This window comes from Coenobita brevimanus, chromosome 44 (assembly GCF_032717465.1).
Source record: "Coenobita brevimanus isolate Jiangsu-jjx chromosome 44, ASM3271746v2, whole genome shotgun sequence".
NCBI classification, from domain to species: Eukaryota; Metazoa; Arthropoda; class Malacostraca; order Decapoda; family Coenobitidae; genus Coenobita; species Coenobita brevimanus.
The window spans coordinates 40,067,859-40,089,977 of NC_136997.1; the positions used below are offsets into that span (position 1 = coordinate 40,067,859).

At 40.3% G+C, this 22,119-nt stretch overlaps 1 non-coding gene across 1 annotated transcript; it reads left to right on the plus strand.

Annotated features, from left to right (window-relative positions):
- Positions 1-1,082: 1,082 nt before the first annotated feature.
- Positions 1,083-1,155, plus strand: TRNAA-CGC (transfer RNA alanine (anticodon CGC)). Its single transcript has one exon. It is a non-coding gene; the product is annotated as a tRNA-Ala (tRNA).
- The last annotated feature ends 20,964 nt before the right edge of the window (positions 1,156-22,119 follow it).

Here is a 22,119-nt window from a genome sequence, read left to right on the forward strand (position 1 = left end):
TTACCTTCTCCCAATAGCAGTGCTTTGGTCTGTCAGACTGCTTGCTTGCCTAATTGTATCATTTCTGAACTCCTACATAATACTATCATGGTTGACAACTGTCACTAGCCTTCCTCTTAAGTGAAACTGATTCAACTGACTGTGGTGCCAATAAGTTAGGTCAATATATACTATAAATGTAAACTAGATATAAGATAGGTGTAATTTAGTAATTAAGAACAATTTAGTATAAGTGTAAGTGTAAACTAGTAAAAGTGTAATATAAGTATAGTAAACGTGTGATTTCTTGTATTGTAGAGTTAAGGTAGTAGGTAAACAACTGTGCATTATGTAATTTGCGTTAAGTATTACATCAGCCGACCACATTTCCTCCTATTCCTTCCATCCACCCATCCATAAAACGCGCTGGTAGCAGAGTTTGGCGAACATTTAAATTAGCCGAGTCTTCATAATCTTCCAACTGAGTAAATTCAAAGATATCTTTCAGTCCTAATCCATGCTAGTGATTGAAATACTAATTGAGAATGTGCCAGAAGGGGAGAAGCAGTTCATAATATCCTATGTATTGTTAATCTCAAAATATCGATCGTTGTGCTCATTACCAAACCAAGCTTAACTGACATAATAACGTCCGAACGTCATAACGATTACTTAATATCAAGTGATGAGATCATTATCGATAATACTCAAATTATCACCATCGTCGTATAATTTTTGTGAGACACTCTAAGCTCTAAAAAGGTCAGTCCCAAAATTAGTGATACAGGACATGCTCGTTAAGTAATAACTGTAACCGGAAGTTGACATCCTCGGATACAATCGGACCAGGTCTCCTTGCTTATATGAGAGCAGGGCACGTCCTTGCTTATATGAGAACAGGGCACGCTTTCTGCTCACACACACCACAAAGCCAGCCAGGAGACAGGGCGTGTGCGCTGGGCAATCCCCAGGCCCTGTTCTCCCCCTTTACTATTTTTTAATAACCCCATACCCCACTGACCGGGCTAATGATGGCCCGGCCTGCACTATAGGTGCAGGAAATCTCTAAACAACAACAACAAGCTTTCTGCGCGTCGTAGGGGTGGACGATGGTGTAACGGTAACACACTCGCCTCGCAAGCGAGAGTTTCCGGGTTCGAATCCCGGGTCGCCCACGAGACCTATAGGCACGGTCTCCTTTGCCCTAGCCTGTTCGTACCTAGAACTAAAAATAAGTACCCGGATGTAAAATCGACGGTTGCGTGTCGTATTCCGGGGGAATGTTTGGGAGCTTACTTTCCTTCTCTGTTCACCATTCTTGTATGTTTGTCCCTTGCCCAGTGCAACTGCCCAAAATAACTGCCCACGCATGTTGGGTTAAGCCCCGACACTTATTCCTTCAACTAAAATTCACTTCCTCATCAACTGATTCTTCCCCTGTCCCTCTCCTTCCTTCTGACTTGGTGGTAGTAACCCCAACATTTTGGGAATTTACTTTCCTCGTCTGTTCACCACTCTGCGCGTCACACACCACAAAGCCAGCCAGAAGACGGGATATGTGTGCTGGGCAATCCCCAGTCCCTGTCTTCCCTCCATACTATTTTTAATCAGCCCATACCTCACTGACCGGGCTAATGTATGGCCCGTCCTGCACTATAGGTGCAGGAAATCTGTAAACGAACGAACGATTCGTGCGCGACTCTACAACCAGCCCCCGTCCTATTCTCAGGTTAGTGATAGATTCCCTTATATATTCTCCCCCCCGTTTACTTTTACATTTGTGAGTTGTGGGGAATAGAATGATCAACAGTTGTGTTTAATAGAGAAATTCTAGTGTGACTCTACAACCAGCCCCCGTCCTATTCACAGATTAATCTCGGCACCAACCAAGTCCCCATCTGCCCGCCACGTCATCACACCTCACACACTTTACACTCCCCTCCTTCCCCCCCCCCTTTTTATTTTGCTTTAGATCAGAATCTAGACATAGCTGTTTGTTAGATTGAGAAGTTTCCTATAATTCATGAGTGGAATAATGTAATCAGAGTGGATATATCTGTTATAACATTACTCTCTAGTCCTCGGAAGTTTGAAATCAGTAAGTCGGTTGTAACTTCTGAGCCTTTTGTTGGTAATTCATGAGTGGAGTAATCACAGTGGATCCAACTGTATAATTTACTCTCTAGTTCTCGGAAATTTGTAAGGATTAAGTCGTTGGTAACTTATGATTTTTGTTTGTTGGGAACTGAGTTGAGTGGTTATGTATGTCTCAATATTAGTAAGAGAGTGGAATTTCACATGGTTAGTATCAACCCTCCCTGAGTCCACCAGTGACCAAGGAGGACAAACCTGATATAACCAACAGGTCATTCTAATTAAGACATTACTAGAGGAAACAGTAATCAGAGAAGTTAGCAAATAGAATTTTGAACATTTGAGGCATAATTAAAAGAATGCAACACCTTATTTCGGATTTTTCCTAACTACGTTCTCTAATAAGCATGAAATGGGTGGCCTGCAAGGTGTACTGAGGAGAATATGGATACGTAAATCCGAGCCAGCCTAAATCCACGCTACCCTCTTTCACTGGAAATCGAGCCTAACTGTTTGAACACACGTTCATTAATTAATTTGTATCTATTACGAAGTAAGGAATTAAACCGTAAGGAATTAAACCACACCAGTTAGTTTTGAATTTCACACCCAGAACAGGCCCGGTGTTTCGACGGCGGGCACGTTAGTAATTTAAAAAATGTTAAATTCAGGGTCATTACACTGGTGGCTTAGCCGAAAAGATCACTCTACCCTTCCCCCATTTTTTCCATAATCTTTAGTAAATTCAGAGCATTACAATGGTGGCCAGTGGTGTTATCTAAGTTGTTTCTGCAGTTCATAGTAGGTGACTTAAAAAAAATCCTGAGCCTCACACTGGTAGTATTAAGTGGTGATACCCCCTTAAAGTTCGGACCATTACTTGACGGCTTATCTATTGTTGTTTTTTTTGTTTAATTCCTTTACTAATTTTTCATTATCATCCTTTTGTGTGCGTAATTACTTCGTAATTTCATCAATTTCACTCTGAAAAGGTTTCTCCAGTTTATTCACAGTCTACTAATTTATTATATTTTTCCATTTTAACCAGTTCTGGGTAGAAATCATCCTGTTTTCTACCTTCATCCCTTTTCTTAACTCCTTCCATATTCACTTTACTAAAGATGGTGCTCATCATGTGGTAATTCTTACTTAGAAAAAAATGGGAGAAATGGAGTTCCCCCAAGCTAAGCCCTGTATTGGACTATATAGCCCCGCTAGGGTTACAGGAGCGAGCTACCAGCCCAGGCGAGGCTCGAACTCGCAATCCCCCCCGATTACGAGTCCGGCGCGCTACCACTGTGTTACCGCGCCGCCCTGATAATGAGAAAGATATCTTCTACTTACAAGTTTGTATATCCCTGCTACCCGCCTGATGACATACGTCACCCAGCTGATGATGCGTTGTATCAGCAGATTCATGCACTTACTGGATGTATTCTATTATTCGGACAACACTTTCGCATATATTTGCTCTACTGTATTAGAACATCACTTAATATAACCTAGTACAGAGCTTGACCCATATAAAGATACTATTTAGGTGTGGCCAGTTATGGCCAAGGGTGGCCAGCACAGAGCGAGGTGACGGATGTCCTGCCTCTTTGCCTGTGTATGTGTGTGTGTGTGTGTGTGAGTGATTCTTTAGATTTCGTCATTGTTTTCTATCCCAAATGACACCTAGACCCTTCCACAAATAATTTATTAACTGTATGAGATCAATTTGTGAAGGAAATGGCGTAGAAGAAAAGTCATTTATATTAATGACTACCACTTACTAAAAGAAAAACAAATATCGATACCGTCTCAGAGTGGATTTCTAAACTAGAATTCTAGCAAACCTGACCCAACCCATCCTAGCCTAACCTGATTCATAGGGGCAACTTTGTTTTGGAGAATTACCTACCTGACGATGCTTGTGAGGGACACCTTTATATGGTGACATCCATGAAACGAAGATTCCACTGCCCATTAAGTCAAACCACCTTTAACCCAATTCCAAGCCCCCCACAAGAAGATGGTGGATTGCAAGTAGAGGGCAACTTCAGCCTGCACTCCACTGGGTTCACATTCAGAACTTCAGATAAGCCTGGGGTCGCAACTACTACTACACTACTACTACTACTACTATGAATCTGACAGCCTGAATTTACTGCAAACATAGCTTGTCGTTATCAAAAAATTAAAGATGCCCATTTCATGCAGAAGTTAAACCTTGTCTCCTTTTTTTTTTATAATTGTTGGTCATATGGTTGCCAAAGAGAGCGAACCCGTCGGAGTCAGTTATTGAAAGAAAACTTTGGTTGTTTCTATGGTAAACTAAAATTGGTTCCTGATTAAATGTCATTTTTTTTTTTTCTTCTGTTGTAAATCATCACAATATGTGCTGGTTGAAAATAAATACAAACAATAGTTTTGCTTTTTACACATAATATCTTATTTTTGTACATCTTTGCCATGATATTTTATGTTCTTTACAATGTTTCAGTACTTGTTTTGTCAGTTGATTAGATGATGATGATGATAATGATGATGAAAAAGATGACGCTTGAAACTAATATTTTACCAATGTGTTCTTGTATATATTGATATGATTATCCACATGACTAAAATAAAAAATATTATTCTGTTTTTCAAGTTTTTCATCGGGGATCCTCGAGACAAGGCCAGCGCGCTTCCCCGAGGAGACAAAGTTGTGTGTGTGTGTGTGTGTGTGTGTGTGTGTGACACTCCGTCCTTCAGCCGGGATTTTTTTTTTTTTTTTCCTTATCTCCAATATGGATTAATACATTTACTTTTAATCTACAAAAGCATTTTGGTAATACCATACATACATTAGTAATGTTTTGAAGTTGTGAAAGATGGTAAAAGGAACAGAATAGTTGTGCCATTATCTTGCCAGCTTAAACATATGCAGTCGTGTACGCCATTCTGGTACTGAAATATGTTTTGAAGTAATACGGTGATGAGTTCTTATCCAGAGCAGTATCACTAAAGACGGGAGGTTGGAGTTGTCAAAGGACAGTTATATTAACTCGCTTTGAAATTCACCAAGGATTATATATATATATATATATATATATATATATATATATATATATATATATATATATATATATATATATATATATATATAAATATATATAGTCTAATTTAAGTATAAAAATTTAACCTTGGTAATCTACTTTGAAATTCAACACTCTCAGGGATGCAAGTCTAGGAGTGGACTTCAACGAAGTTCTGGCATTCTACTTTAAGAGTCGGTCCAGTATTGCCATTGTGTGGTTTTAAGTGTTTTTCAAGCCTTGCCCTGATCTGGAACAAGTCCGCTATCCCTGGTGTCAACCAGTATGTGTGGAGATACAGCGAAGTTAATAAAGAACCGCCATCTACGGTAGCGTGTTTCGTCGACAACCCTCAGAATTATACAATTCATCCCAGAAAACAAAATGGAAAACCCTCAGCAGGATCAAGACTTCAGTGTTCCGTTACTGAAATGAAATAGTACTACAACCTAGGATACCTTGTGGCTTTCAAGTCAGTGTGGACACTTATATACTGTATTCATTTATTAGCCCTGTCAATGTGATGTACCGACAAGTTCCAAATTTTTCAGGCATGGATATACATACAGTATATGTACAGGTCATATATGAACATTGCTATTCTGGCCAGTTCACATCATCATCATCATCATCATCAAAAACAAGAAAAACAACACCCTGAGACAGTCCATACAGGTCGAAGGCCTCTCTCATCTATGGCTTACCTTTTGGCTGTTAGCTTGTTTCATCCAGTCCCAACGAAACTCCAAATTACAGCTCTCTATCCCGTCTGCTCATTCCTCTCAGTCTGTCTCTGAGCCGGCAGTTAGTTACTCTGGATGTGTATGTTATATGCATTACGAAGGACATGGCCTGCCCACATCCATTTATGCTTTTTTTTTTTTTTTTTTCTAACGTATTGTCTAATTTGGTTGGTTCTTTATCTAGGATCTCTCTCTCTCTCTCTCTCTCTCTCTCTCTCTCTCTCTCTCTCTCTCTCTCTCTCCCTCTCTGGTATCTAACAGTTCTTTCCATTCTTTTCGAAACACTCCTACTTTCCGTTCCAAGGATTTTAATTGCACGCTTTCGATCCATAACTTAGAACAGAAAAAACACAGATTCTACACCTCGCTCCCTTTTTATTTATGCTTTTAATAATGTTTATAACTTTACTAAATCCATCCATCTCATGCTGTATTCTTCGCTGGAGTTTGGATTTTAGATCAGGTGAAATATTCTCTAACATAAATCCTGCAATATTGAAACATTACATAGAAGAACAACCAAATATGGTTTGATAATTGTTTATTGACTTACTCGGTATGACGTTGTTTTATGAATTTTGCATATAAGTTGAATCTTTATTTTCCGTACCAATGTATACAAAGGCTTCTTAGGAAACCTCATGGAAGGTATTGTATATATAGTAGGAGGCTTAGTAGTACCACCTTTTTTGCGATTTATTTGGCACATTACGCATTAACCTGCCAAAACAAAGTTAGCAAATTAGCAAAACAAACGAGGATATCCTCGGACTCGTTGGTATGGCGAAGTCTGGTCATACACATTGACTCCATATAAAAGATGGGAGAAGAAGAAGAAGTAGAAGAAGAGGAAGAAGAAAAAATATATATGTTTACACTATCATTCTCTTATATTGCTTTATTGTCAGCTAAGTTTGCATTAGAATAATACAAATACTGAGGTATAGAATAAACAGCTAAGGAATAGCTGTTACGGCATTTCTAAATCCTTGTATACAAATACCCACATCGTTGGCTTATTCTGGAGGTCTCGTGGGCAGGAACCAGTACCATCTTCTTAATCTCTTGAATCCGATTACATGGTTTTTGGTAACTTCAGACAATTTCCTTCAGAATCGAAGAGACTTTTCGAACTGTGGGGTTAAATATAACCTTCACCGACCCCTTCCTTGTTGCACATCCTTTCAAAGTTGAATAAAAAATCGTTAAAAATATTTACAGAATCTAAATTATATTTCAAATTCTACAGTATACATGATGAACCTTTTGTTTTATTTGCCTGAACGCCAGCCAAATTACTGAGTATATTACCAACAGGTCGTAATAATATTACATCGCAAAGCAACCTCACCGGTGTGGGGCTCGAACCCACCTCCTCGCTGCAGGTCTAAAAGATGTGTGGCCGTCACATGAGTATGACGTTTTTCTCGTCCGAACCACACACACCGACCTACTGCATTGTGGATGGTAATGAATTTAAGCTCTTCCTGTCACGATGGTTTACAAGATGACATATCGATGAGCATCGTACCGTAAAGCACTCTTAAGTGTGTGGGCATCGAACCCACCTCGCCAGCCGATGTTTTTCACTCATACTTCCCAGTTTGTTTCATTATGAATTAATAGTTACTGCCAAGTATTTCTCGTTTGAGCATACCAACCTTCCAGTTAGTTCTCTACCTGCCTCGTTCGCATACTTCATCTCATTGCCAGTCTGTTATCGTAACTGCTTGTCTGTTGTCTGTTCTCCAAAATGGTAGTCTATTATCCCTTTCACTCGGATGACATACTGTATATTTCAATTTATTCTTGATATTTTCAGACGTTTTCATTCAGCAGTTTTATCAAACTTTTGCACTGAATGAGTTGGTCAAGGCTGTATCTATCGCCATCATTTCGAAAATTCTCTCCTTAAGCTGAGCAAAGTCGTTCGCCAGTAGCAAGAATAAAGAGAATATTATTATTATTCTTATTATTATTTTTTTAAGACTGAAAGGGTTAATGTCTATTTCTACTTTTTTCACTTTAGTGGTTATAGAGTGTACTTGTTTCCTTAACCAAGAAGGTTTCTTGTTATGAATCAATGTGATCGTTTAGTTTCGTTTATAAAGGCTCCAACATCCTTGCATGCGTAGTTCCTGGTCGCCTAATGGCGGTCGAAACATGCATGCATGCATAGGTTCTGGTCACCTAATGGCGGCTGTTCACCCTGCTCAGTCCCTAGCAGCCTCTCTTCATTTTCTGCCCAGTATTGTTTATCCACGTTCTTAGTGGAAACCCTATAGATGGGGTGCATTGACGTCACTAAGCCCCGCCCCTAATATGCGTGGTCTCGACTCTGGCCGTGGCGAAATATAAACAGTCACTCACATTGAGCTCTTTCAGTATGGCAGGAAAAGTTTGATGGTGTTCCTATATAAAATTATGTTCTTCAGATGTTGAACACTGAATCTGTGTCTCGATATTGTGAAAAAAATGCAAGGAAATAGGCAACTTAGACCCGTATAACATACCGCGGCATAAGTGGAAAGACAACACGACTCTGCTTGGTGGCAATCTACCAGACATACGCCACTGACATATACCAGTATTTAATAAATTTCAAAAGTGTATATAACCATAAGGAACTGAGAGCATACACAAGTCTGGAAGCCTACAAGTACTTTGTTGCTGGATGGGTCAGTGAGTTAGTCATAGCAGACATCATGCAAGGGAATGCTTCTACAGTGTTCATCATAACAGTATTTTAATGAAGTTCGTCTGTGTATGTCCTGAATCAAGTAATTTCCATGTCAATCCAAATCTGATGAAAGCCCAAATATTTCATATTTATCTAACCTAACCTAACCTAACTTACCCTACCTTTCCCATCCCTACCCAGCCCTAACCTAACCTGAGCTGCAGCTAAACATAGTGATAGCATAATGACAGTTCATTGGTTTTATTTACAGCTGGGAAGTCCAGGATGTTATATTTCTTTAATACAACAATGTAATCTATTCTTCACAAAAACTTTAATAAATTATCAAGACATTCGGTTGAATTTCCTTGGGGTGGAAGTCACTCGGGTGTTCTAGGATACTAGAGCTCCAAGCTAACCAATCAACCATAAAAGATGCTGAAGGATCAAGTTGGTAATGGTTAAGGATTTCTCTAACAGAAGCATAACAGCAATACATGTACATCTCTTCTGAAATTATTTGTTATCTACCGGTAATAAGTAATGCAATGGAAAAACGACACTCCTCCCCCAAAAGTATATGACCATCATATTATCCAGACTTAACCTTTATATTTTATCCTTCCAAAAACAGCAACAAAACATGGTAGGGAAACACGGTGGTAATTCTGAGTTAGGCGTCATGTGTGGACCATGGTCTGCTGCAGTGGAGAAATGCCTACCCTTTCCCAAACTTAAGAATAAAATAATCCACATATTGGTTATAGTGTTAGCTATGCCATAATTGAATAAGTGTGAAATACTGCAGAAGAGAGGGAGCGACTAAGGACAGACATTAAATTAGTAACTAATTCCATGTATGTTCTTAGTCTCTCCCTTTCTCCCACAATTTTACACACTAATAGATTCAGTTATGGCATAGGTAACTACACTAACCAATGTGTGAATTTTCTACTGGTAGTTTCACATGATTTTGTTACCCTACCTAACTGGACTGCGCCAGTCTCTATAACTTACATTGAATAAAACCTGGTATTTATAAAGTATCGTTAATAGTTTAATACAATACTTAAAAACGTACCTGGTATGAAATGTGCACTGCACAATCTGTCATATTGTGAAGGCTGCCAAACCTTGGAAGTCGACCCAACTGCTGCTGTCTTGACGGCATTTACCCACAATTTCCTGCGATTTATAGCCCTTTCAGGCCTTTCTTTTATATTTCTAATCTGGACAGAAAATCTCTAAAAGGAGACATTGTCTCTACCTTCCTTATTTGAGCAGTCGAATGCACAGCACCACTTCACCATCATTGCGATTCGCTGGGCAACCATGGCCAGCAGCGGCTTGTTATTGTTTGTCAGGGGATCGTGAGGTCAAGTGCATACCATCTATAGAAAGAGAGACTGGAGAGCCAATATTTTCAGCTGCTAGCTGGTTGGTCGGCCGACATGGCGGCATTTTGGCTGAAACGGCTCACTCCCCGGGTTGCTGATTGGCTGCAGATTTGTCTAAGCACACATCTCGTCATCTGCTGTGATACATGATTGGTTGATCACTGGAATGTCACAATAATTGTAGTATATTTCATTAATTGCTGTTACGGAAGATTTCAGTTTTATTATTCATCTCTGCATATGGATTTTATGTCAAGGTACAGGTGGACACCGAGAAAATCGGCGAATTATAATTTTGACAAAGCAACTGTTAGTAGCCACAAAATTGATTGCGACGTGCTCTTTTACTGTTTTTATTTTCCCCCCTTATAAATGGTCTGATTGTGCTGTATTTGGGTGAAATAAAACTGATGGACCTTCTGTGTGACTTTTCCGACTCCGTTGTGATCCACCTAGAGGGAATATAAGGGATATTAAGGTGAAAACAGCAAGCTGGTCTACGAATGAGGATCGTCTGCATTGCTAGGCAAGTTTTATTCGTTTTACATGTATTTGGCCCACATTCACATAGGAGAGGTAAGCCTACTGTAGATAATATTTCGATGGAAACCACAATTATAGATATAAAGAACAACAACAACCTATAACTTCAACAAAAACTCCTATAACTCCCATAACTTCAACAAAAACCGCTGCAAAATAAGCAGGCACTGCTAGTGTTAATCGATCTAGCGTCGTCTGGCAACTCATTACAGATCTTTATATGCTTCGAAATTCACCTAGCTGATACACAGAGGAAAATTTCATTTTTATACAGCCCTACTTATTAAGAAAGCACCGCTTGTCCAAACATAGCATAACAGATGTTAAAAACGCGCCATAAATTATGAACAGCAATTAAGTGGCCTGGTGTTATCTAGCAGTGATCACTGGTCCATATACGTGCTTGAGTGATACCCAGCAAATGTCCATTCTCTGAACCAACATGCCGGTTATCCAGTCTCTCTCTTTCTATGGGTCTCTAGTTCTTAGTGTCTTGCAGAATATTATCTTCACCCTTCTCACATCCCTGTTAAGTTTACGTACCAGGGTCTCCGTCAAATGATCACAACATCGAATCTATATAATGCTTTTTTCCAAAACAAAAATATATATAAAAGTTTCCTGCAGTGGTACTTATGTGGTTATTAAAGTTTATTCAAGCAAAGGTGGTAGTAGTAGTAGTGGTGGTTGGTCCCTAGACTGTCTTGCCAAACAGCTCTGAGTCTCTAAGGAAGACCACAGTAGAGACTGGGCTTTCCCATAGAGATCTCAAGGAGTGTATGTTGCATTTTTAGAGCACGTGATTGTGTGCAGTGCAGTCTTCCATAATGTGATTAGTAGTATGGGGTGCTGTGTTTCATCCTGGACAGGCATCAGCAGCGGAGTCATCCAGTCTATTCTCATAATTCAAGAGGGCTGGATGATGCTCACATTTCAGCCTGGCCAGGTGGACCCTGCCCTCCCGAGGGAGGTAGGATTCAGTAGGGTGGGCATCTGGAGGACGTGCATGCAGCTGTGTGTTGTTTTTGAATGACTGAATGGTGCGGCGAGTGATTTGAGTATGGATATGCTTCTGGAAGCTGGTTTGTTGCAGGCTACGGGAGAGAGATGAAAGTATTTGTGTATGATATCGTCTGTTGAGTGTCGGCTTGATGTTCCTTGGAGTGTGTGGATGTCCTGCCATGTAGTGTAGTCGAAAGTGTGCGTTTGTGGAGGCTGCAGCAAGAATTTGTATGTCTCTCATGTTTAGATGATCCATGACTTTGAGGAGTTTGGTGTCGGTGTAGGTGGCCTGTAGGTGTAGTTTCAGTGCAACCTGTGATTATTTTTAGGGCCTTGTTCTGCATGGTCTGAAGAGTGTTGTAGTGTGTTTCAGTGAGGTTAAAACCCCAAGCAAGGCTTGCATAGTTCATCACTGAACGTATGTATTGTTTTATACTGTGATGGTTGTTACTTTGTTGTGTCCGAGTGTTGTATGCCCAAGAGACCTTAAGGCGTTGAATCGTGCTATTTTTTTTTTTTTTTTAATGATGTGATGTGTTGTTTAAATGACATTGATGTATTGCATGTTACACCAAGAATTGTGTGTGTGTGTGTGTGTGTGTGTGTGTGTGTGTGTGTGTGTGTGTGTGTGTGTGAGATAGGGGGGTGTTGTTTATGGTGAAGTGTGGAATATGACTATATTCTGCTGTCCAGTTTGTGAGAACGGTCAATGTAGATTTGGCAGGGGCTATTTTGAAAATGTTTGTGGTGAACCATTTGTGTAGTGTGTTAAGGTTGGAAGAGGTGTGCGGCTGTATCTGCGTTTTGATGTGTACATAAAATTCTTTGCCAACCATCTTTTTGTGTTTTTGTTCCTTTTTTTTTTTTTTTTCTAATATTTTGTTTGTGAGGTTGTGGAGGGCGATGGCATCAAAAGCTTTGCCAATGTCTACTGTGACTAGGAGTGTTCTGTGTGGTGGCCTAGCTGAATTGATGCCACCAAAAACTCAATGTGTAAGGTCTGTAAGAAGTGTTTGTGGAGTGTAGCGGCCTAAAACCATGTTGTGAACGGGGTAAGGGGATGTGAGAAGTTACTAATTGTAATACAATTCGTTCAGTGACTTTAGAGGGGGTGCAGAGGAATGTAATGAGGCGGTGTGAGGTAGGTAACGTGGGGTCTTTTGGTTGGGGGATAGTGATGATAGTACCATGCTTCCAGATGTTGGGTATAATGTTTTGTGAGCAGCTGTAGTTTGATGATGGTGAGTGCATGTATGCCTTGTTGTCCAAGATGTTTAAGGTGTATGATGCTTATGTTGTCTGGGCCACAGGCAGATGAGAGCTGAAGGTTGCTAATGATGTGCATCGTCTGGTTGTAAGTGAAAGGTGCCTGAGTCTGGGTCTGTGGGGAACTGTCTCTTACATCGGATGACACATCAGTTGTCGCGAAGGGAGTTTAGATGACTGACGTGTGAAAAGTGACTGAGGAGAGTGTTTGCTTGTTGTTTGTTTGAGGGTATGGTGTCTGTTGCTGTGATGGCGTCGTGTGATGGTGTAGTGTTGCTGTTGGAGAGTGTGATGCTGTTTAGTGTTTTGTAGAGTCTGCTGGTGTTTGTTTTGTGGTCAAGTGATTGGAGATCATTATTCTAATTTAACATTTGCTGCTCTGATATTTTATTGTTTATTTGAGTGCTGAGTGCTTGTATTTGTTGTATGGTGTTTTATGTATGGGGTGTTGGGGAGTGTCGTAGTGTGTCACGTTGATTAATGTGGTCTTGAGATTCTGGTGTGAAGTTGTGATTCTGTCACTTTCTGTTGTCTCATGGGTTGTTTTTAGCCTGCGTTTTGAATAATTGTATTAACAGCGTGCACAGCGGTGTTGATATTTGTGATGGTTATACTGTGTAATGTATGATAGTGTTATTCTGTTTCAGTTGTTAAGGCATCCCATTTGGTTCTCTTGTAATTAGTATATGTGTGTCTGTGGTCAGCTTGGTTGATTCTGGTTTAGTTAGTGATGATGATCGGGAGGTGGTCAGAGCCAAGGGTTTTGACCACTCTCCAGCATGTTGTGAGGGCGAGGATTGGGGAGCAAATGGTGATGTCTGGGGATGATAGGAGGAAGAGGGCTTGGTGTGGGATATGAGTACCTTGATAGAGATTGTTAAGGATGAAAAGATAATCTGTTAGGGATAGCAGTACCAGCCCTCTGTCTGTGTCAGGGTTTTTAACATGGCAAGCCAACGCCTTGGCGTTGAAATCACCAACCAGGATGATGTTGGGTATGTTAGTGATGTGGTGTACTCGTATTTGAGGAGAATAATTGTGTGGTACTGTGGGGGACGATTGGGTGGGAGGAAGTATATGTATTGGCGATTGTTATGTGTGATTTGTTGCCAGCGCATATATTAACTGATTGTATTTCTGTTGTGGTGTCATGTGGGGCGAGAAGTGATTTTGTGTGTGCATTAGTATCTGAAATCTGGATTGTTGTACCAGGGCAGTGGGTCCACCGCCACCTCTTTAGGCCTGGTCTTGTCTGATGATGGTGAAATTTTGAAATGTAGGTGTTTTTTGTGTTCTGCGTAGTTTTGTTTCTTGTAAAATGACAATGTGTACAGGGCCGGTTTTAGAGAGGGACATGGGGGGGCAATGCCCCACCAAATTCTTCTATTGTCCCCCCAAATGGAAATTATCAATATATGAAATGTGCTGCAGACGACTGTGATCGTTTTCTTTGTAAATGTCCGAACAATACGATAATTATCGTACTGTACGTGTAGCAACACTGAGTGGAACGTTGGCAACAACTCCCAGTAGTTTAAATATGCATTATTGCCAACAACTACAGTACACTGTAATGGACATAAGAATAATCCCAAAGTAATTTTTATGCCTGACCTGAATTATGAATGGTCAATGAAAAATCTTTTTTCTAAATAATTATCGAGAAAGTTGTTATTGGTAACTGATGAAAATTTATATCTGGCATCTCTCAAAGTTGTTGACTTGCTGCCCGCAACTGTTAATATATAACTCATTTTGCGCAGAGGCAACTGTCATCAGGGGTTTAGGGATGTCGAACTTATTGACGTTGTTATATCTTATTGCATTCGTATTATACTATATAGGTCATCTTATCAGTGCAGTAACGTTACCTAGATGGAAAAATTTTTGATTCGTAAACCTAAGCCTGCCACAGATGCAGCTAGCTATGAGTTACCTTCCACAAGTTCCATCAGTTGTGGTGAAAACAATGCTTGTCCTTCTCCGAGTACATCAGGTCGGAAATATGATGATTCTAGCGTTGCAAAGGATGACCTCAATGATGATCGTCCAACACAACCAATACTAAAATCCTTCCCCCAAAAAAATGTTTGGACAGAACGCTAGGACTTTCAATTCAAGCTGATACAATTTGAGACCATGGCTAGAGTACTCTGTAACACGTGATGCATGCTTCTGTTTCCCTTGTCACAAGTATGGTGTGGCAAATGACAGAGATTTAATTTTTACTAAGCGAGGGTTTTCAAATTGGAAAGTTGTATTAGAACGTGAAAAAGGACTCAACAAGCATGCATCAAGCCATTGTCATTTGCAAGCTGCAGCCATCTGGGCAGAGATGAAACAGAGACAATCAACAGGTGAAACAGTTGCATGTCTCTTAGGATCAACACAAATACAGAGCAATTGCTACTATGTGAGAAGCATAGGGGAAGTAATACAACTTTTAACTGTGAGTGAGCTTGTTTTACTTGGAAGCAATGAAAGGTTTCAGAGTAGTGAAGACAAACAAACACACATCTCCACAGGGCTTTTTTTGAATATGAGTATACCTTGATTAAGGACAAAAAACGTTCAGAGATAGCTAAGACAGTGCCCAAGAATGCCAAGTACATTTCAAAGGACATAAAAAATGACGTAATCGATACACTGGCAACTTTACTTTTGCAGGAAGTTAAAAGCAAGTATGAACAGTCAGATACATCAGGCTTTTGTATTAAGAGTGATGGAACAAGAGACAAATGTAATGTGGAGAATCTTTCCATTATGATAAGGTTTGTTCGCAATGTTTTGCCTGAGGAACATTTGATTGGTTTAAGCCAATTAAATGCAGAGTATATAACAACACAAATACTCAACCATCTGCAAGATGGAGGTTACGGTACTGACAATATACTCAGTCAATGCTGTGATGGTCCACCTGGCCAGGCTGAAATGTGAGCATCATCCAGCCCTCTTGAATTATGAGAATAGACTGGATGACTCCGCTGCTGATGCCTGTCCAGGATGAAACACAGCACCCCATACTACTAATCACATTATGGAAGACTGCACTGCACACAATCACATGCTCTAAAAATGCAACATACACTCCTTGAGATCTCTATGGGAAAGCCCAGTCTTTACTGTGGTCTTCCTTAGAGACTCAGAGCTGTTTGGCAAGACTGTCTAGGGACCAACCACCACTACTACTACTACCACCTTTGCTTGAATAAACTTTAATAACCACATAAGTACCACTGCAGGAAACTTTTGTTATATATATTTTTGTTTTGGAAAAAAGCATTATATAGATTCGATGTTGTGATCATTTGACGGAGACCCTGGTACGTAAACTTAACAGGGATGTGAGAAGGGTGAAGATAATATTCTGCAAGACACTAAGAACTAGAGACCCATAGAAAGAGAGAGACTGGATAACCGGCATGTTGGTTCAGAGAATGGACATTTGCTGGGTATCACTCAAGCACGTATATGGACCAGTGATCACTGCTAGATAACACCAGGCCACTTAATTGCTGTTCATAATTTATGGCGCGTTTTTAACATCTGTTATGCTATGTTTGGACAAGCGGTGCTTTCTTAATAAGTAGGGCTGTATAAAAATGAAATTTTCCTCTGTGTATCAGCTAGGTGAATTTCGAAGCATATAAAGATCTGTAATGAGTTGCCAGACGACGCTAGATCGATTAACACTAGCAGTGCCTGCTTATTTTGCAGCGGTTTTTGTTGAAGTTATGGGAGTTATAGGAGTTTTTGTTGAAGTTATAGGTTGTTGTTGTTCTTTATATCTATAATTGTGGTTTCCATCGAAATATTATCTACAGTAGGCTTACCTCTCCTATGTGAATGTGGGCCAAATACATGTAAAACGAATAAAACTTGCCTATAGTCGGAATCCCGGCCGTTTGCGGGTGAGGTGTGGCTCGCACCTGTTTACAATGGTGCCACGTTTCCTCAACTTGCGATGTGAAACGGAAGCTATTTATGTACAAGGCATCACAAATTCGATAAATTCAGATGAATAAAACTTACACTTGTGTATTTTGATGGATGAATCAACAGTAATCTTATTATGCATAAAATATTTATACAGTAACACAGAAACATGGCATACATATTGTACAGTGTTGCTAAAAGATATTGTAGTCACTTTTAATGTTTTTTAGCGTAGTTTTAGGGTGGGTAATAATATCACAGTTATGGATATAAGATAATGAGCCTGAAAAAAGAAATATGCCAATATCCAAAGTAAAAGAAATAATTCATGTAATTCTTGTGAGTGGCAATACACATCCATCTGGCCTAAAATAAATGTCCCAAGAGAGAATGAGGAGATTCAATGTCCCAAGAGAGAGAGAGAGAGAGAGAGAGAGAGAGAGAGAGAGAGAGAGAGGCATGCATTGAATGCATTGTCGGCATCACTAAATATAACAAAACCAAATTAACAAATGAAAGCACAATTATAAATAACTTATAAAAAGAATCAAAAGTACTCAGGGTGGCTCACATTTCCCGCCATGTGGTAGGTGAATCCAGCCCCCCCTTCCCCTTCCCTCCCTTCTTAATCCCTCCTGGGTGTCTCAGGTCAAATCCCCCTTCACACTTCCCCTCCCCCCTGGACCACCACCCCAACAAACCCACATCCACACTCCCACCCACACCTACACCCACACCCCACTACGTCGGGGTGTATGAATCAGTAACGTAACAAACCTCTCAGCAGACAGTAACTTTGACACTCCATCTACTACTAAATATAACAAAACCAAATTAACAGATGAAAGCACAATTATAAATAACTTATAAAAGAATCAAAAGTACTCAGGGTGGCTCATTTCCCGCCAGGAGAGAGAGAGAGAGAGAGAGAGAGAGAGAGAGAGAGAGAGAGAGAGAGAGAGAGAGAGAGATAACGGTATAGAAAACGTGGCAACACTGTACACAGGTGCGAGCTACACCACAGCCGCAAACGTGCGCGAGTCCTACTATAGCAATGCAGACGATCCTCATTCGTAGACCAGCTTGCTGTTTTCACCTTAATATCCCTTATATTCCCTCTAGGTGGATCACAACGGAGTCGGAAAAGTCACACAGAAGGTCCATCAGTTTTATTTCACCCAAATACAGCACAATCAGACCATTTATAAGGGGGGAAAATAAAAACAGTAAAAGAGCACGTCGCAATCAATTTTGTGGCTACTAACAGTTGCTTTGTCAAAATTATAATTCGCCGATTTTCTCGGTGTCCACCTGTACCTTGACATAAAATCCATATGCAGAGATGAATAATAAAACTGAAATCTTCCGTAACAGCAATTAATGAAATATACTACAATTATTGTGGCATTCCAGTGATCAACCAATCATGTATCACAGCAGATGACGAGATGTGTGCTTAGACAAATCTGCAGCCAATCAGCAACCCGGGGTGTGAGCCGTTTCAGTCAAAATGCCGCCATGTCGGCCGACCAACCAGCTAGCAGCTGAAAATATTGGCTCTCCAGTCTCTCTTTCTATAGATGGTATGCACTTGACCTCACGATCCCCTGACAAACAATAACAAGCCGCTGCTGGCCATGGTTGCCCAGCGAATCGCAATGATGGTGAAGTGGTGCTGTGCATTCGACTGCTCAAATAAGGAAGGTAGAGACAATGTCTCCTTTTAGAGATTTTCTGTCCAGATTAGAAATATAAAAGAAAGGCCTGAAAGGGCTATAAATCGCAGGAAATTGTGGGTAAATGCCGTCAAGACAGCAGCAGTTGGGTCGACTTCCAAGGTTTGGCAGCCTTCACAATATGACAGATTGTGCAGTGCACATTTCATACCAGGTACGTTTTTAAGTATTGTATTAAACTATTAACGATACTTTATAAATACCAGGTTTTATTCAATGTAAGTTATAGAGACTGGCGCAGTCCAGTTAGGTAGGGTAACAAAATCATGTGAAACTACCAGTAGAAAATTCACACATTGGTTAGTGTAGTCCTCCTACACCTCCACATGTCACCACTTCGGCTCTAACACCCATGATCCATATTGAATACATGCTAGGGCTGTCTCATACAGGAATGGTGTATTGTTATTAGCGGGGGTATTTTTATGACATGTGGACGGGTCATCTGGTAGATCAGGAAAGTCTGGTTTTTAGGAAACTCAAATCATTAAACTGTTCCCTGCCCCAGCCGGGATTCGATCCTGAGCCCATTAGGACTGCATGCCGCCTTTCTACCGATTCAGCCACTGCCACATCAGTTAGACAGTAGCGGCGACGGTAGCGAGAAGAATGGAGTGGACAAGAGAGCAGAAGAGCATGTTGATGGAACTCTGCCATGGACATCCAGTGTTATGGGGCCCAAGTGATATGGATTATAAGAATAAGCTGAAAAAGGTAGATGTATGGAAAATCATCGCAGATGCAATGGGATTGGAAAGAGCAGAGATTGAAACGAAAATGAGGACCCTGATCGGAGAGCTCCGGAGGGAGACCAAAAAAATGGAGAAGAAATCTAGAGCAGGAGCAGACGACGTGCATATAAGTAAAGGGTATGCGTTTAAGAGCATGTCTTCCTGCTGAGAAAAAAAAAAAAAAAAAAAAAAAAAGCAAGCAATCCACAGCCTACGCATGATGCTGGTCTGGGGGTAAGTAATGATACATGTTATGATGTGCTTATTTAATACATGGTGTGCATAGTAAATGGTGTACCATAATCACATTATCATGTATCTGCAACAGTATATATGTATTGGCAGCTATTACATAAATATCCTATGACATCTCCGTAACAGTTCCCAACGTGTACTGTTGTACATGGTAGGTTGTTTACATTACACGTATTGTCATCAAACATATGCATAGACAAATATGTTCCGTAACCCAACCTAGCGTAATGTTACGTAACCCAGTGTTATCATTAATATAACCACTGTACACTATCTGTCGTGGTGTGTGAACCGTCAGATTACTTTTGATTACATGTGACCACAATATGATGCATGAATGTTGTGAAAGACATATATCTGGTACTGTACACATAAATAGGTATGGGTAGATTATGACTGGTTAAAACGGTCAGCATGCGACTACGATTAATTTCACGTCCTTTGTTGGAGAATCATTATTATCATACCAGTTACACATGTTTATTTATCCCATATATGTGTGGTATGGATACATATTTACAAATAGCTCAACCATACCCTTAACAAAAAATGTCCTGCGAGTGCACACGTCCCACTTGGCCGACAAAATACTCACTCTGTACGGATGTTCTGTGCAACTACCGTTGACGTTTTCGTATCTGTCTGTACAGGCAGCATAGACGACTCACCTGTGGCATCTGTTCTCCAGGAACCTGGGATAACCGTATCATGGTCATTATCGAATGCTTCAAAGGTGCCTGGGGGCGGGTACGATGCTTTTGATGATGTACTTTGCCTAAGATAATTGTGTAAATACAAGCATGCCATGGTTACCCTTTTCCCTGTCGCAGGTTTCACAAGCATTGGTTTGCGTAGTACCCTGAACCTTGCAGACATGACCTCAAATGCATTCTCACCCACCCTTCTCGCTCTGCTTAAACGATAATTAAAAACCCTTTCCTTCGAACCCCTATCATGTTCCCCTGGGTATGGTTTCATAATGTCCCTCGCCAGAGGGAAAGCCTTGTCTTCTACAAGCACGTACGGTATAGGTTGTTCTCGACCAGGAAGTGGAGATTTATCAGGAAGGTTCATGCTACAATTGTCAAGTGACTGTCTGAATAATGTATGGTTAAATACACCACCATCAGATATCCAACCTTGACATCCAACACTTACATATGTAAAGTTATACCTAGCATCCACAACAGCAGACAAAACAATGCTGAAAAATCCTTTTAAATGTAGTATTCACTACCACTACATGGTGGACACTGCAGACAAATGTGTTTCTCGTCCATTGCGCCAACACAATGAGGGAAATTCCAGAGGTGTTGAAAGCCTCATGCAATGACAATCCATCCCTCTGGACATGTAGGCAACTCTAAGAACAATAGGTATGTTGTTATGAATAGCATATCGCACAGAAATTAGCATATTCTGTACACAACCTGCCTGTGTTAATTTTCAGTTACAATATAGACACGGTTTCAATGAATAATGACTGGTATATATCAGTACTGATCGTCAATACAATACATATCTATATTCTGAATAACCCGTACCCCCCCCCCTCCCCGGAAATATATCTTATATATTAATGTAGTATAATATATGGGATCCCTACTATACTGTATGTTATTGTTCAAGGGTGAGGCTAGTCAAGCATCAACATCCGCTGTTTGGGGGGAATATACTGAGGATAATGCTGGGGAAACTACGGGCGAGGAGGACCATCATGTGTCCATATTTCGGGGCCCAGATGGCACAGACCTGCCTACAGTACAAGCCGCACTCATACCTCCCAAAAGGAAACAGAAGGCCATGATGGAGGAGGCACACCAAGTCATGAGAACGCTGCGACAGTAGTATGACAGTAAAGATGAATATGATTGTTTTGTGGAATGAATTGCATGCAAAAAAAACAACAACAACAACTCACTTCAGAACATGCCAGGAACGCTGTCCAGCATCACATAAATAACATAATATATAACCCAGAACCAGGTATACACCAGAGGGTATCACACTGACTGTGGATGTATGAAGAATGAGACATTATGGATACGCATCCTCCAGCTTTGCGTCGGTGTGATTAATAAACTGTACCATACTTTAGTGTGTTCTAACCTTAGTCATAATACGTAAATTTGTGCAAGTCCCTATAATCATCCGGTAACTATTCGGTGTATGTATTGGTATAATATAATGTAAAAATTGTTATATAGTATTATAAAGTATTATATTCGTGTGTGTGTGTGTATAAATATATATATATATATATATATATATATATATATATATATATATATATATATATATATATATATATATATATCTTGAGAACAAAAGGAGGGACCCCATCAGGCCCATATGCCTTGTTAGTATTGAGGTAAGTGATGGCAGAAAATACATCAGCCGAAAAAATTTTAATGTCAGCCATGAGGAAGTCAGAGGGGGGGGGGGGAAGTGATGGAGGAACAGCACCGGAATCGTCCAAGGTGGAATTGGAGGAGAAAGTCTGTGCGAAGAGGTCTGCTTTATCAGTAGAAGAAATAGCTACAGAACCATCAGAGTAGAAAAGAGGAGGGAAGGATGATGAGGTAAAGTTGTTAGAAAGGTTTTTGGCAAGGTGCCAGAAGGAGCGGGAAGAATTCGAGTTGGAGACTTGAGAGCGTTTAGTACGGATGAAATTATTTTTAGCAGAGAGAAGAGC